A 12,905-nucleotide genomic window follows, 5' to 3' on the forward strand; every position below is an offset into this window, starting at 1 on the left:
CTGGGATGGTGTAGGTCTGGTCTGGGTGGATCACGTCCGCCAGCACAGACCCTAGCCACAGCGAGATTGCTTTCGCTACGATTTTGTAGTCCGTGCTGAGGAGCGAGACGGGATGCCAATTTCGTAAATCGCGGTGGTCCCCCTTCTTCGGCAATAAGGCGAGCACAGCTCGCCTGCATGAAAGAGGGAGGACCCCGCTCTGCAGAGACTCGGCCCAGACGGTGACTAGGTCTGGGCAGAGGACGTCCCAGAACACACGGTAGAACTCCACGGTCAGCCCATCCATGCCTGGAGACTTATTAGTGGGCATACGATGGAGGGCTTCCGAGAACTCGGCCAGAGAGAGGCAATTCTAGCCGGTCTCAGTTGCTCGCGCTGACCGTAGGGAGCTCCTCCCAAAGCACTCTGAAAGCGCTAGGGTCGGTCGGATCCGGGGAGAAAAGACTTGCGTAGAAGGCTCGGGCCCTCCCGCACATCTCCGCTGGTTCCGTGAGGGGGGTGCCGTCTTCTGCCAGGATGCAGGTGATGTGTTTCTTAGCCCCCCTCGTTTTCTCCAGGGCATAGAAGAAGCGGGAGCCGCGATCCATCTCCCGAAGGAGGCGGATGCGGCATCGAACAAAGGCGCCCCGGGCCCGATGGTCCTCGCAGAGGAGCGGGTCTTCGGGGCTGGCGGCCAAACGCCTCTCCAGCTCTAAGACCTCCCATTCCAACTGCTCTATCGCCGCATTTCTCTGTCGGCTGGTGTCCCGGGTGTAGTCGCGGCAGAAAAGCCGGGCGCGCACCTTCCCCAGGTCCCACCATCGCCGCACCGAGGGAAAGGCACACCGCTGCCCTCGGCAGGCCAGCCAGAATTCCTGGAAGGATGTCACGAAGCCTTCATCCTCCAACAGGCTGTTGTTAAAATGCCAATAGGCCGGCCCCGGCCTCTCCGCACAGAGGGATGCTGTCACAGTGGCTAGATGATGGTCAGAAAATGGGGCCAGCCGAATTCTGGAGGAGTGGGCTCGTGAGAGATGGAAGCATGATAAATAAATGCGGTCCAACCGAGAGTGGCTTGACCGATGGGTTTCCACCTGGACAAAGGTGAACGTGGAAGTGTCATCCGGGTGGTGGTCACGCCAGATGTCCACTAGGGACTGATGTTCAACTATCTTCCGGAGAGTGTCCGCGGCGGCCGGGCTCTGCTCGGTCCCCAAGCGGTCTCGCTCCTCGAGGGTGGTATTAAAATCCCCTCCCAGGACCAGGCACTCGTGAGACTCTAAGGTGCCGAGGAAGGCGGACGCCTCCTGATAAAATTGCAGCCGCTCCGGGCCCGATGTCGGGGCATAGACGTTAATGAGGTTAACCACGAGCCCCTCTATATGGACCCGGAGATGCAGCAGGCGACCCGGCACGGCCTCGGCATCCCCTAGCACCTCAGGCCGTAGGTCGGGGGAGAACAGGGTCGCCACTCCAGCCTGCCGAATCGTGGAATGGCTAAAGTAGACCCTGTCCCGCCATTCCAGCCGCCAACTGTCTTCGGCGGTCGGATCCGTATGGGTCTCCTGCAGGAAAATCACAGAGTACCCTCCCTCCCGAAGGAAGGAGAGCACCTGGGACCTGCGGAGAGCCATCCTATAACCCCAGGTGTTCAACGTTGCGATGGTGAGAGGTGTCATGGGGGGGGGGAGCGGGGGAGATCCTCACTGGCAGGGACGTTCACATCCCGCAACGGGCCACGCAACAGTCCTTGACCCATCCCGTAGGTGAGTAATTGGTCACGGAAGATGTGGACCCGCCAGTAGGCCACGGCATCCTGCTTCCCCGTCCCTCTACCTTCCCCTATGAGGGCCCTTGATGGGCTGGAGCTTCTAGGCCCGCCTCAAGCTCTGGGGCGATATGGGACGGTGGAGGGAAGATAGCAGCTCCTAATGGGTCGGGGCAGGAGAACACAAAGGCCGCTCCCTGGGGGTCATCAGTTGGGAAAGGGAAGGAGACAGCCCCGGTGGCGGCAATAACATTGCAGGAGGTAAATTGGACAGGGGTAGGGGCAGGGGCAGAGGCGAGGTTCTGGGTTTCGGGAGGCAAGCAGCTGGATGGTGGCGCCTCCCGATCAGACTCGAGGGTTAAGGGGGCGGGGAGGGAGCTCTCAGTGATACCAGGCGCGGGCTCTATGGTGAATTTAGCGGCCACAGCATCAGGAGGTGGATTATCTTCTGTTGGGCCCCCGCCCGGGAAGGAAATCAATTGCTCCGCACCAACGAGGGGTGCCCCTGGTGACTCGTGTCCCGGCCACGTTGCGCCGGCTGTCACCTGAGCAGGCTCGGTGGTCATCAGTGGAGTGCCATCAGCGGCCGGGTCGATGGAGGAGTCCAGGGGCTCCTCGGAGGTGGGAGCAGAAGCAGCAGTTAGGGGGAGGGAACATGGGGAAAAGAGGGGTGGAGTGAGGTCACCCAAATTGAGGTTTGGTGGCAAAAGGTCGTCCTCCCCCTGGGCGACCGGGGACAGATCTAGGGCCTCGATCTCCTCGAACATGGAGGAGAGGACACTTTCCGTCGCTCCGGGGTTCTCCCCGCTGGCACCCGCCACGACGGTTGCCTCGGGGTTCACGGGGGCTTCGGGTAGTGCCAGGACAGAAGGGGCTTCCTCGAGGGTCTTGGAGGGGAGGATCTCCCGTGGAGGGGAGACACTACCTTTTGGTGCTACCACATCTTTCCCAGCTGACACCGGTGGATGGGACGCACTCGTGGGCAAAGCGGAAGGTTCGGCATTGGTGCCCCCCTTCCTGGTCTTCCGGGGGGCCTCCGCCTCGGGTAGATGAGGCAGAGCTTGAGCCTTCCGCTTGCCTCGCTTCCCCTGAACTAGGGCCCATTCCTCCATGGCATCATCTGGGGGCTGGTTAGCAGGGGTCGTGTCAGGGGGTAAAGGCGATGGCTCAGGGACTTGAGGGGGGGGCGGTAGGGCGGCATAAAGGAGGGAGGATTCTCCCTGGGGCAGGCTCTCTCCCATGCCTGGTGGTATCTCTGCCACATCCTCCTCCATAGGCCCTGCCAGATTGTCAGCAGCGAGGGCGGGGCTCTCCCGCTTGTCTGGGCATTGTAGGGGAGGTGCCCCTTGGGCCTGAGCAGGAGAAGCGGTGGTCCGAAGAGGAGGGGGGGCAGGTTCGGGTACCGGGCGGCCAGGGGCATCGGCAATGAAGGGGGCGATGTCCTGCCGGGTCTCGGGCATCCCAGATGCCCCTCCTTGCCGGGCTAAGGGGCAGTCCCTCCAGACATGCCCTGACACCTGGCAGAGGTAGCACCAGGCTTCCCCCGTGGAGAAATACACCCGGTAACGGGCCCCCTGGTGGGGGACTAGGAAGGACCCCTTGAGCGCCTCTCCGTCACGCGCCGCCGATGGCAGTAGAAGCAACACTTGCCGGCGAAAGGAAAAGATGTGATGGAGGGTGGGGTCGTTGCAGCCCAACGGGAGAGGGCTGATGACAGAAACAGGTTTCCCCAGGGTGGAAAGGGCGTAACAGGGCAGCATTGGGGAGAAAAAGAGGGACAGAGGTCAGGACCAGGCGGACGCCCAGGTCCTCTAGCGGCTCTAGGGGGACAAACATCCCCCCCACCGCCAGGCCCCTCTCCACCGCCTCCTGGGTGGCAGCCTCCGATGCTAAGAAGAAGACGACCTTCCCATACATTTTGGAGACCGCCACAATGGCCGAGGGCCCCACCACCCTCGCCAACGCCCGCACGTAGGTCTCCATGTGGGGCGAGGCGGGCACCAGGAGGCATCAGACACCGTGCTTCCTTGTCATGGTGGGGAAGGGGCCCCGGCCGCTGTTGATGGTGGCAGAGGTGGTGGGCAGGAGAGATGACGAGGAGGCAGGCGGGGGGGCTGCCGCCGCCCGGGCATACGTCCTGGGGGCTGAGGGAGGGACACCCGCAGAGCTGGTGAAGGCGGCAGCGGGGAGGGACGCCGTGGTCGGTGGTGGGGCCGCAGCAGTGGGGGTGGCCCCTGCCACGGAGGGCCTGGTGGTTTTAGCAGGGCCCTTCCCCTTCTTGCCCTGGCCTTTCCTGCCGGCTGTGGGGGCTCCCCTAGAGTCTGGGGAGGCAGTGGGCATGGCAGCGGCGGAGATCACCCCGGTGCCCTCCATTGCCGATGCCCCAGCGGGGGCGGTGGCAGGTGGTAAACAGGAGTTGGGGTCAGGTAAAAAGGGACAGGCTGTGGGATGGGCAGTTCGGGGGGGGGGCCACATGAACCACCGTACGCTTGTCCTGAGAGTCCTGTTTGGTTGGCTGGTGCTTCTGGCTCACACGGTGGAATCAGGGCGAGCAGCTAAGTCAGAGGCAGATGTTAAACCGCCAGCAATGACGGTGGAGGAGGCAGTTGTGAAGATGGTAGTGTGGGGCTTGGGAGGACACAGATGGATCGGGGGGCGGCTCCGTGCCACACCCCCTGTGTCCCTACAAACACAGTCATGACATAGTCAAGGCCTCCCCCCACACGAGAGCACAGTTCGAAAGTTACTCAGTCTTGGGCCCTGTCCACGGCGATTTGCAAGTTCCCCGGGCGGTGTTCCTCTGGTAGACGGCTGTTTCTCTATCTGTTCCGGGTTTTCTTTTTTGCATTCCAGAAATGCCGGAGCAAGTGATAAGATTCCTCTCAACTGGAGACGGGTCCGCAGACAAACAGCAAGCGGCTGGGTCTGGGGGCTGGGTCCTTCCACTCCCCCGGTCTGGGGAAGCGGGCCGGCAGGCCCCCCCTCTCTCGGGGGGGTTTCAGCTGGAGCGGCAGCAGCATCCGAGGGCGGGCGGGGTGAGTGGGAGGGTAACAGCCGGCCAGCAGCGGGCCAACACTTTAGCAACAGCGGAGAAAGAAAAAAAACAACAAAAGGAAAAGAAAGGGGGTGAGAGCATCTGGCCCGGTCGGGGGGGAAGCTGAAAGCAGGGGCAAAAAGCAAGGAAAGCCCAGGCCAGAGGGCAGCAGCAGGAGAGCAGGCTAAGTAGGTCCCTTTTCCCTGGGTAAGGTAACAGGGAAGGTTGCAGAACCATCAGGAACCTTCTGGAGACAATTAAGACAGGCTGATTAGAACACCTGCAGCCAATCAAGAAGCTGCTAGAATCAATTAAGGCAGGCTAATCAGGGCACCTGGGTTTTAAAAAGGAGCTCACTTCAGTTTATGGTGTGCCTGTGAGGAGCTGGGAGCAAGAGGCACTAGGAGATGAGAGTGAGAACACGGACTGTTGGAGGACTGAGGTGTACAAGCATTATCAGACACCAGGAGGAAGGTCCTATGGTGAGGATAAAGAAAGTGTTGGGAGGAGGCCATGGGGAAGTAACCCAGGGAGTTGTAGCTGTTGCACAGCTGTTCCAGGAGGCACTCTAGACAGCTGTATTCCACAGGGCCCGGGGCTGGAACCCGGAGTAAAGGGCGGGCCTGGGTTCCCCCCAAATCCTCCCAACTCCTGGTCAGACACAGGAGGAGTTGACCTGGACTGTGAATTCAGAAAAACGGCCAAGCTGAGGGCTGCCGTGAAGCTCTAAGGTGAGCAAATCCGCCAATAAGTGCAAGACCCACCAAGCTAGAGCAGGAACTTTGTCACACTGCTCTGCATGCTCAAAGCAGTCATTCAAATAGTCATAACTTTATGAAATCAAAACAAAATTTTTCAAAGCATGCTGAGCAACTATACATCAAGGAGGACTAACTTTATGCTAAGGCTCTTATCCTGTAAACATTCCTACCTTTACGCACACGTAGTAGTTCCACTGACTTCTATGGGGCTATTCACATGCTTAAAGTTATGCAGACAGGTAAATATTTACAAGATCTGGCCTCATTTTGAATTACCAAACCACTGCCTTTAAAAAAAAAAAATCTACCTGAAGTTCTTTTCAGGATATCTACGTGAAAAAAATAGAGGTTAAAAAAAGATATTGTTATGGGTTGGGTTAAACCTCATTGAAACTGCTGGATATTAACAGCTGCCCTTCATTTTGGGAAAAATGTAAAGAACAATTGAGCTACTTTATAGAATAGATGGATGAAACGATAGGGGCCTTTGCCCAGAATAAAGCCACGCCCAAGGTTGGAGTAGGTTTTAGCCATGTGGCAGGAGGTCCCTCTGTGATCTTGGGACAGGGTTTGATTGGACTCGAGTGGTGTGTGTTACAGGGAAGCAGTGATAGCCCTGGTCTACACTAGGACTTTAGGTCGAATTTAGCAGCATTAAATCGATGTAAACCTGCACCCGTCCACACGATGAAGCCCTTTATTTCGACTTAAAGGGCTCTTAAAATCGATTTCCTTACTCCACCCCTGACAAGTGGATTAGCACTTAAATCGGCCTTGCCGGCTCGAATTTGGGGTACTGTGGACACAATTCGATGGTATTGGCCTCCGGGAGCTATCCCAGAGTGCTCCATTTTGACCGCTCTGGACAGCACTCTCAACTCAGATGCACTGGCCAGGTAGACAGGAAAAGAACCGCGAACTTTTGAATCTCATTTCCTGTTTGGCCAGCGTGGCAAGCTGCAGGTGACCATGCAGAGCTCATCAGCAGAGGTGACCATCAGGGAGTCCCAGAATCGCAAAAGAGCTCCAGCATGGACCGAACGGGAGGTACGGGATCTGATCGCTGTGTGGGGAGAGGAATCTGTGCTATCAGAACTCCGTTCCAGTTTTCGAAATGCCAAAACCTTTGTCAAAATCTCCCAGGGCATGAAGGACAGAGGCCATAACAGGGACCCGAAGCAGTGCCGCGTGAAACTGAAGGAGCTGAGGCAAGCCTACCAGAAAACCAGAGAGGCAAACGGCCGCTCCGGGTCAAAGCCCCAAACATGCCGCTTCTATGATGAGCTGCATGCCATTTTAGGGGGTTCAGCCACCACTACCCCAGCCATGTTGTTTGACTCCTTCAATGGAGATGGAGGCAATACGGAAGCAGGTTTTGGGGACGAAGAAGATGATGATGAGGTTGTAGATAGCTCACAGCAAGCAAGCGGAGAAACCGGTTTTCCCGACAGCCAGGAACTGTTTCTCACCCTGGAGCTGGAGCCAGTACCCCCCGAACCCACCCAAGGCTGCCTCCTGGACCCAGCAGGTGGAGAAGGGACCTCCGGTGAGTGTACCTTTTAAAATACTATACATGGTTTAAAAGCAAGCATGTGAAAGGATTACTTTGCCCTGGCATTCGCGGCTCTCTTGGATATACTCCCAAAGCCTTTGCAAAAGGTTTCTGGGGAGGGCAGCCTTATTGCGTCCTTCATGGTAGGACACTTTACCACTCCAGGCCAGTAACACGTACTCGGGAATCATTGTACAACAAAGCATTGCAGTGTATGTTTGCTGGCGTTCAAACAACATCCGTTCTTTATCTCTCTGTGTTATCCTCAGGAGAGTGAGATATAATCCATGGTCACCTGGTTGAAATAGAGTGCTTTTCTTCAGGGGACACTCAGAGGAGCCCATTCCTGCTGGGCTGTTTGCCTGTGGCTAAACAGAAATGTTCCCCGCTGTTAGCCACAGGGAGGGGGGAGGGTTGAGGGGGTAGCCATGCGGTGGGGGGAGGCAAAATGCGACCTTGTAACGAAAGCACATGTGCTATGTATGTAATGTTAACAGCAAGGTTTACCCTGAAAGAGTGTAGCCAGTGTTTTATAAAATGTGTCTTTTTAAATACCGCTGTCCCTCTTTTTTTCTCCACCAGCGGCATGTGTTTCAATGATCACAGGATCTTCTCCTTCCCAGAGGCTAGTGAAGATTAGAAAGAAAAAAAAACGCACTCGAGATGAAATGTTCTCCGAGCTCATGCTGTCCTCCCACACTGACAGAGCACAGACGAATGCGTGGAGGCAAATAATGTCAGAGTGCAGGAAAGCACAAAATGACCGGGAGGAGAGGTGGCGGGCTGAAGAGAGTAAGTGGCGGGCTGAAGAGAGGGCTGAAGCTCAAATGTGGCGGCAGCGTGATGAGAGGAGGCAGGATTCAATGCTGAGGCTGCTGGAGGACCAAACCAGTATGCTCCAGTGTATGGTTGAGCTGCAGCAAAGGCAGCTGGAGCACAGACTGCCACTACAGCCCCGCGTAACCAACCGCCCTGCTCCCCAAGTTCCATAGCCTCCACACCCAGACGCCCAAGAACGCGGTGGGGGGGCCACCGGCCAACCAGCCACTCCGCCACAGAGGATTGCCCAAAAAAAAGAAGGCTGGCATTCAATAAATTTTAAAGTTGTAAACTTTTAAAGTGCTGTGTGGCATTTTCCTTCCCTCCTCCACCACCCCTCCTGGGCCACCTTGGTAGTCATCCCCCTGTTTGTGTGATGAATGAATAAAGAATGCATGAATGTGAAGCAACAATGACTTTATTGCCTCTGCAAGCGGTGATTGAAGGGAGGAGGGGAGGGTGGTTAGCTTACACGGAAGTAAAGTGAACCAAGGGGCAGGGGGTTTCATCAAGGAGAAACAAACAGAACTTTCACACCGTAGCCTGGCCAGTCATGAAACTTGTTTTCAAAGCTTCTCTGATGCGTACCGCGCCCTCCTGTGCTCTTCTAACCGCCCTGGTGTCTGGCTGCGCGTAACCAGCAGCCAGGCGATTTGCCTCAACCTCCCACCCCGCCATAAACGTCTCCCCCTTACTCTCACAGATATTGTGGAGCACACAGCAAGCAGTAATAACAGTGGGAATATTGGTTTCGCTGAGGTCTAAGCGAGTCAGTAAACTGCGCCAGCGCGCCTTTAAACGTCCAAATGCACATTCTACCACCATTCTGCACTTGCTCAGCCTGTAGTTGAACAGCTCCTGACTACTGTCCAGGCTGCCTGTGTACAGCTTCATGAGCCATGGCATTAAGGGGTAGGCTGGGTCCCCAAGGATACATATAGGCATTTCAACATCCCCAACAGTTATTTTCTGGTCTGGGAATAAAGTCCCTTCCTGCAGCTTTTGAAACAGACCAGAGTTCCTGAAGATGGGAGCGTCATGTACCTTTCCCGGCCATCCCACGTTGATGTTGGTGAAACGTCCCTTGTGATCCACCAGAGCTTGCAGCACTATTGAAAAGTACCTCTTGCGGTTTATGTATTCGGCGGCTTGGTGCTCCGGTGCCAAGATAGGGATATGGGTTCCGTCTATGGCTCCACCACAGTTAGGGAATCCCATTGTAGCAAAGCCATCCACTATGACCTGCACATTTCCCAGGGTCACTACCCTTGATATCAGCAGATCTTTGATTGTGTGGGCTACTTGCATCACAGCAGCCCCAACAGTAGATTTGCCCACTCCAAATTGATTCCCAACTGACCGGTAGCTGTCTGGCGTTGCAAGCTTCCACAGGGCTATCGCCACTCACTTCTCAACTGTGAGGGCTGCTCTCATCTTGGTATTCATGCGCTTCAGGGCAGGGGAAAGCAAGTCACAAAGTTGCATGAAAGTGCCCTTACGCATGCGAAAGTTTCGCAGCCACTGGGAATCGTCCCAGACCTGCAACACTATGCGGTCCCACCAGTCTGTGCTTGTTTCCCGAGCCCAGAATCGGCGTTCCACAGCATGAACCTGCCCCATTAGCACCATGATGCATGCATTGGCAGGGCCCATGCTTTCAGAGAAATCTGTGTCCGTGTCCTGATCACTCACGTGACCGCGCTGACGTCGCCTCCTCGCCCGGTATCGCTCTGCCAGGTTCTGGTGCTGCGTATACTGCTGGATAATGCGTGTGGTGTTTAATGTGCTCCTAATTGCCAAAGTGAGCTGAGCGGCCTCCATGCTTGCCTTGGTATGGCGTCTGCACAGAAAAAAGATGCGGAACGATTGTCTGCCGTTGCTCTGACGGAGGGAGGGGCGACTGACGACACGGCTTACAGGGTTGGCTTCAGGGAGCTAAAAATCAACAAAGGGGGTGGCTTTACATCAAGGAGTATTTCAGGCAGGACTTCACGGAGGGTTCCAATAAGAAATGGTACACCTAAGTTATTGTTCTTATTGGAACAAGGAGGTTAACCTGGCCTCTGATTGATACATGGCTAGATTTACCTCGCTGCACCTTCTCTGTGAGTGACTGCAGTGTGACCTAGAGGAATGAGTCCCCTAGACAGGGGAGGGGGGGAAGCAAATGAGTACAAAACAAATCTGGTCTATTTCTTGTTTTGATCCACTCCATCTATCTTTTACATCTTTAGCTGGCAGCAGACGGTGCAGAAGGACTGCATGCCATCCACATCTCATGGCTGCTCGGCAGAAGATGGTACAGTACGACTGCTAGCCATCCTCATCTCTTGCCTGCCCGGCAGAAGATGGTACAATACGACTGCTAGCCATCATCATCTCTTGCCTGCCCGGCAGAAGATGGTACAGTACGACTGCTAGCAATCCGTATCGCCTGCCTGCTCACCATAAGACGGTTCAATAGGACTGACTGCAGGACTAAAGAGAATGACCTGGTCAAGTCACTCGAAATTTAGTCCCTGCGCCCATGTCTGCCCAGGCGCTCCCGGCTGACGTGGCCAGGAGCACCTCGGACACGACGAGGACGGCTACCAGTCATATTGTACCGTCCACTGCCAGAAGGCAATGGATTGCTGCTACTGTGTAGCAATGCCGTACCGTGTCTGCCAGCACCGAGGAGACATACGGTGACGGTTACCTGAGCGGGCTCCATGCTTGCCGTGGTATGGCGTCTGCACAGGTAACTCAGGAAAAAAGGCGCGAAACGATTGTCTGCCCTTGCTTTCACGGAGGGAGGGAGGGAAGGGGGGCCTGACGATATGTACCCAGAACCACCCGCGACAATGTTTTAGCCCCATCAGGCATTGGGATCTCAACCCAGAATTCCAATGGGCAGCGGAGACTGCGGGAACTGTGGGATAGCTATCCACAGTGCAACGCTCCGGAAGTCGACTCTAGCCTCGGTACTGTGGAAGCACTCCGCCAAGTTAATGCACTTAATGCACTTAGAGCATTTTCTGTGGGGACACACACACTCGAATATATAAAACCGATTTCTAAAAAACCGACTTCTATAAATTCAGCCTTATTCCGTAGTGTAGACATACCCTTAAACACCACAGAAACAGACACAGAAAAGAAGACAGCGGAACAAGCAGTTGGAGCATGGCCCTGAGAAAAAGTCGAGAGCGAGCGAGCAAGAGAGCGCTTTTTGTGCTAAGTGCTGGGTAGAAAGGGACTTGGAATTGTGAGCAAAGTAACTATGTCTTGCTGGTTAATTCCTGCTGTGTTTAGGGAAACAGATATTTGTACATTCCTAATAAATAAACAGATTACATCAAAGAAATATCTGACTCCATCATCAATTTCTCTACCCAACTGAAACAACTCTCAGGGGGCCAAATATTGCCAAAGTGCTCATGTCATAATGAGGCAACTATATATATATATATATATATATATTTTAAAAATGGCAGAATGTAATGAACATTTTTTTAAAATCATCTTAGTCAGACACCCAATGTGGAAATTTCAGCCTCAAAACAGAATTTTTCAGAAAGAAGTAACTGAAACTGTTTTGAAATTTTAACTATTTTTGTTGCTACTGTTGACTAGTATACTTTCATATTCATTGGGGAAAAAAACAACCAACAATTACCTATAGTGGCACTTTTAAAAGAAAACTAATCAAAAGAAAAAACATGTGGGAAATAAAGATCAAAGCTTGGAATTCTATTCATTTGGAGTAATAGATTCAATTTTGGTTAGCTTATTTTACAGGCCTGCCAACTCTCACCCAATTGGAGGGAAGACATCTTTGTCGTTTTGGATTAGTTTTAATGACATGTAAAAAGTATCTCCTTCTTGTGACAAAAAATTTGGCTAGGTGTTTCAATGAGACCATTAAAATCTCACTTAGCATATTATTTTTGAAATCTCACAACATTAAAACTGATACACACAGCCTGAGACAGAGCTCAGTATTCATATCTTGCACCTGCTCTCTCCATGCAATACCTTTACTTTCAAGATCAAACCCAGTCAAATTTAGGGTAAACATGAAACAAACCTGAAGTACATCTTTAAAGAAGTGGAAAGTAGTCCCATCATTTGCTGGGGCGACTCTCTTATTGGAGATTAATTTTAAAGCAGTTTTAAGGCATCAGTCTTACTCTTGTGATAAAGGATTTTGCAGTATGTTTCAATAAGACACTTAAAATCTCACTCAGGATTATTCTGAACACTCTTCTGAACCACCCCTGGACGTTACCAGAGAAATAAAATTCTAACTAACCTGCCAAAGAAGTGTCTTGACATGTATTATCCTGTAAGATTATGAAAATGTATTGGATTCCTGTCCCAGGACAGGCAGATTAATTCTTCTTAGCTATTCACTTCACCTTCCTGGCAGGATATTTCAATGGAAAGCTACTGATTTGCCTGTAAATTGTTTGTTCCAGCTCCTTTAAAACTTGCTTTTCCTTAGGAAAAGCATTGTGACTTTTCTCAGCATTGTGTTGTTTTCTCTAATCACTGGATCACTTATTTGTGACAGTCTTTGAAGGTCCCTTAATTTGTTCTGTATTTTTTTTCAGGGTCACAGTATCTCATGCAACTGTGGAATGTTTTCAAGGTTACTGAATCATCACTCTGCAACACTTTTTCATACTCAGTTGGTGACTTTCCTATTTTACCCCTGAATTTCTTACTGGGGATATCTTCCAATGCGTAGTGGATCCTCAGATCTCACATGCTTTACATGCACTACTACTCAGATCCCATTCAGTGATGATACCCCCCACCTCCCCGGATACTTGGTCAGTGAGTTTTACCCCAGGCAATGCTTTTCCATACATTCACAAGCACGTTTCAGTGACGCTTAGGAATCCTACGTGCCCTCCGCCCCTCTGGGCCAACCTTTAGTGGTGTTTCCCCACCCGCCTGCCCGACTCCTAGTCAACGTCCTTTGCCAGGCCCCCCTCTGGATTCCCG

The 12,905-nt window shown here is 53.3% G+C and overlaps 1 protein-coding gene across 1 annotated transcript in view; it reads right to left on the minus strand.

Moving 5' to 3' along the window:
* FBXO36 (F-box protein 36) overlaps positions 1–12,905 on the minus strand; it is a 72,981-nt gene that overhangs the window by 59,703 nt on the left and 373 nt on the right. The window lies entirely within an intron of this gene.

The sequence above is a fragment of the Chelonia mydas genome, chromosome 9, assembly GCF_015237465.2.
Source record: "Chelonia mydas isolate rCheMyd1 chromosome 9, rCheMyd1.pri.v2, whole genome shotgun sequence".
Taxonomy (NCBI): Eukaryota; Metazoa; Chordata; order Testudines; family Cheloniidae; genus Chelonia; species Chelonia mydas.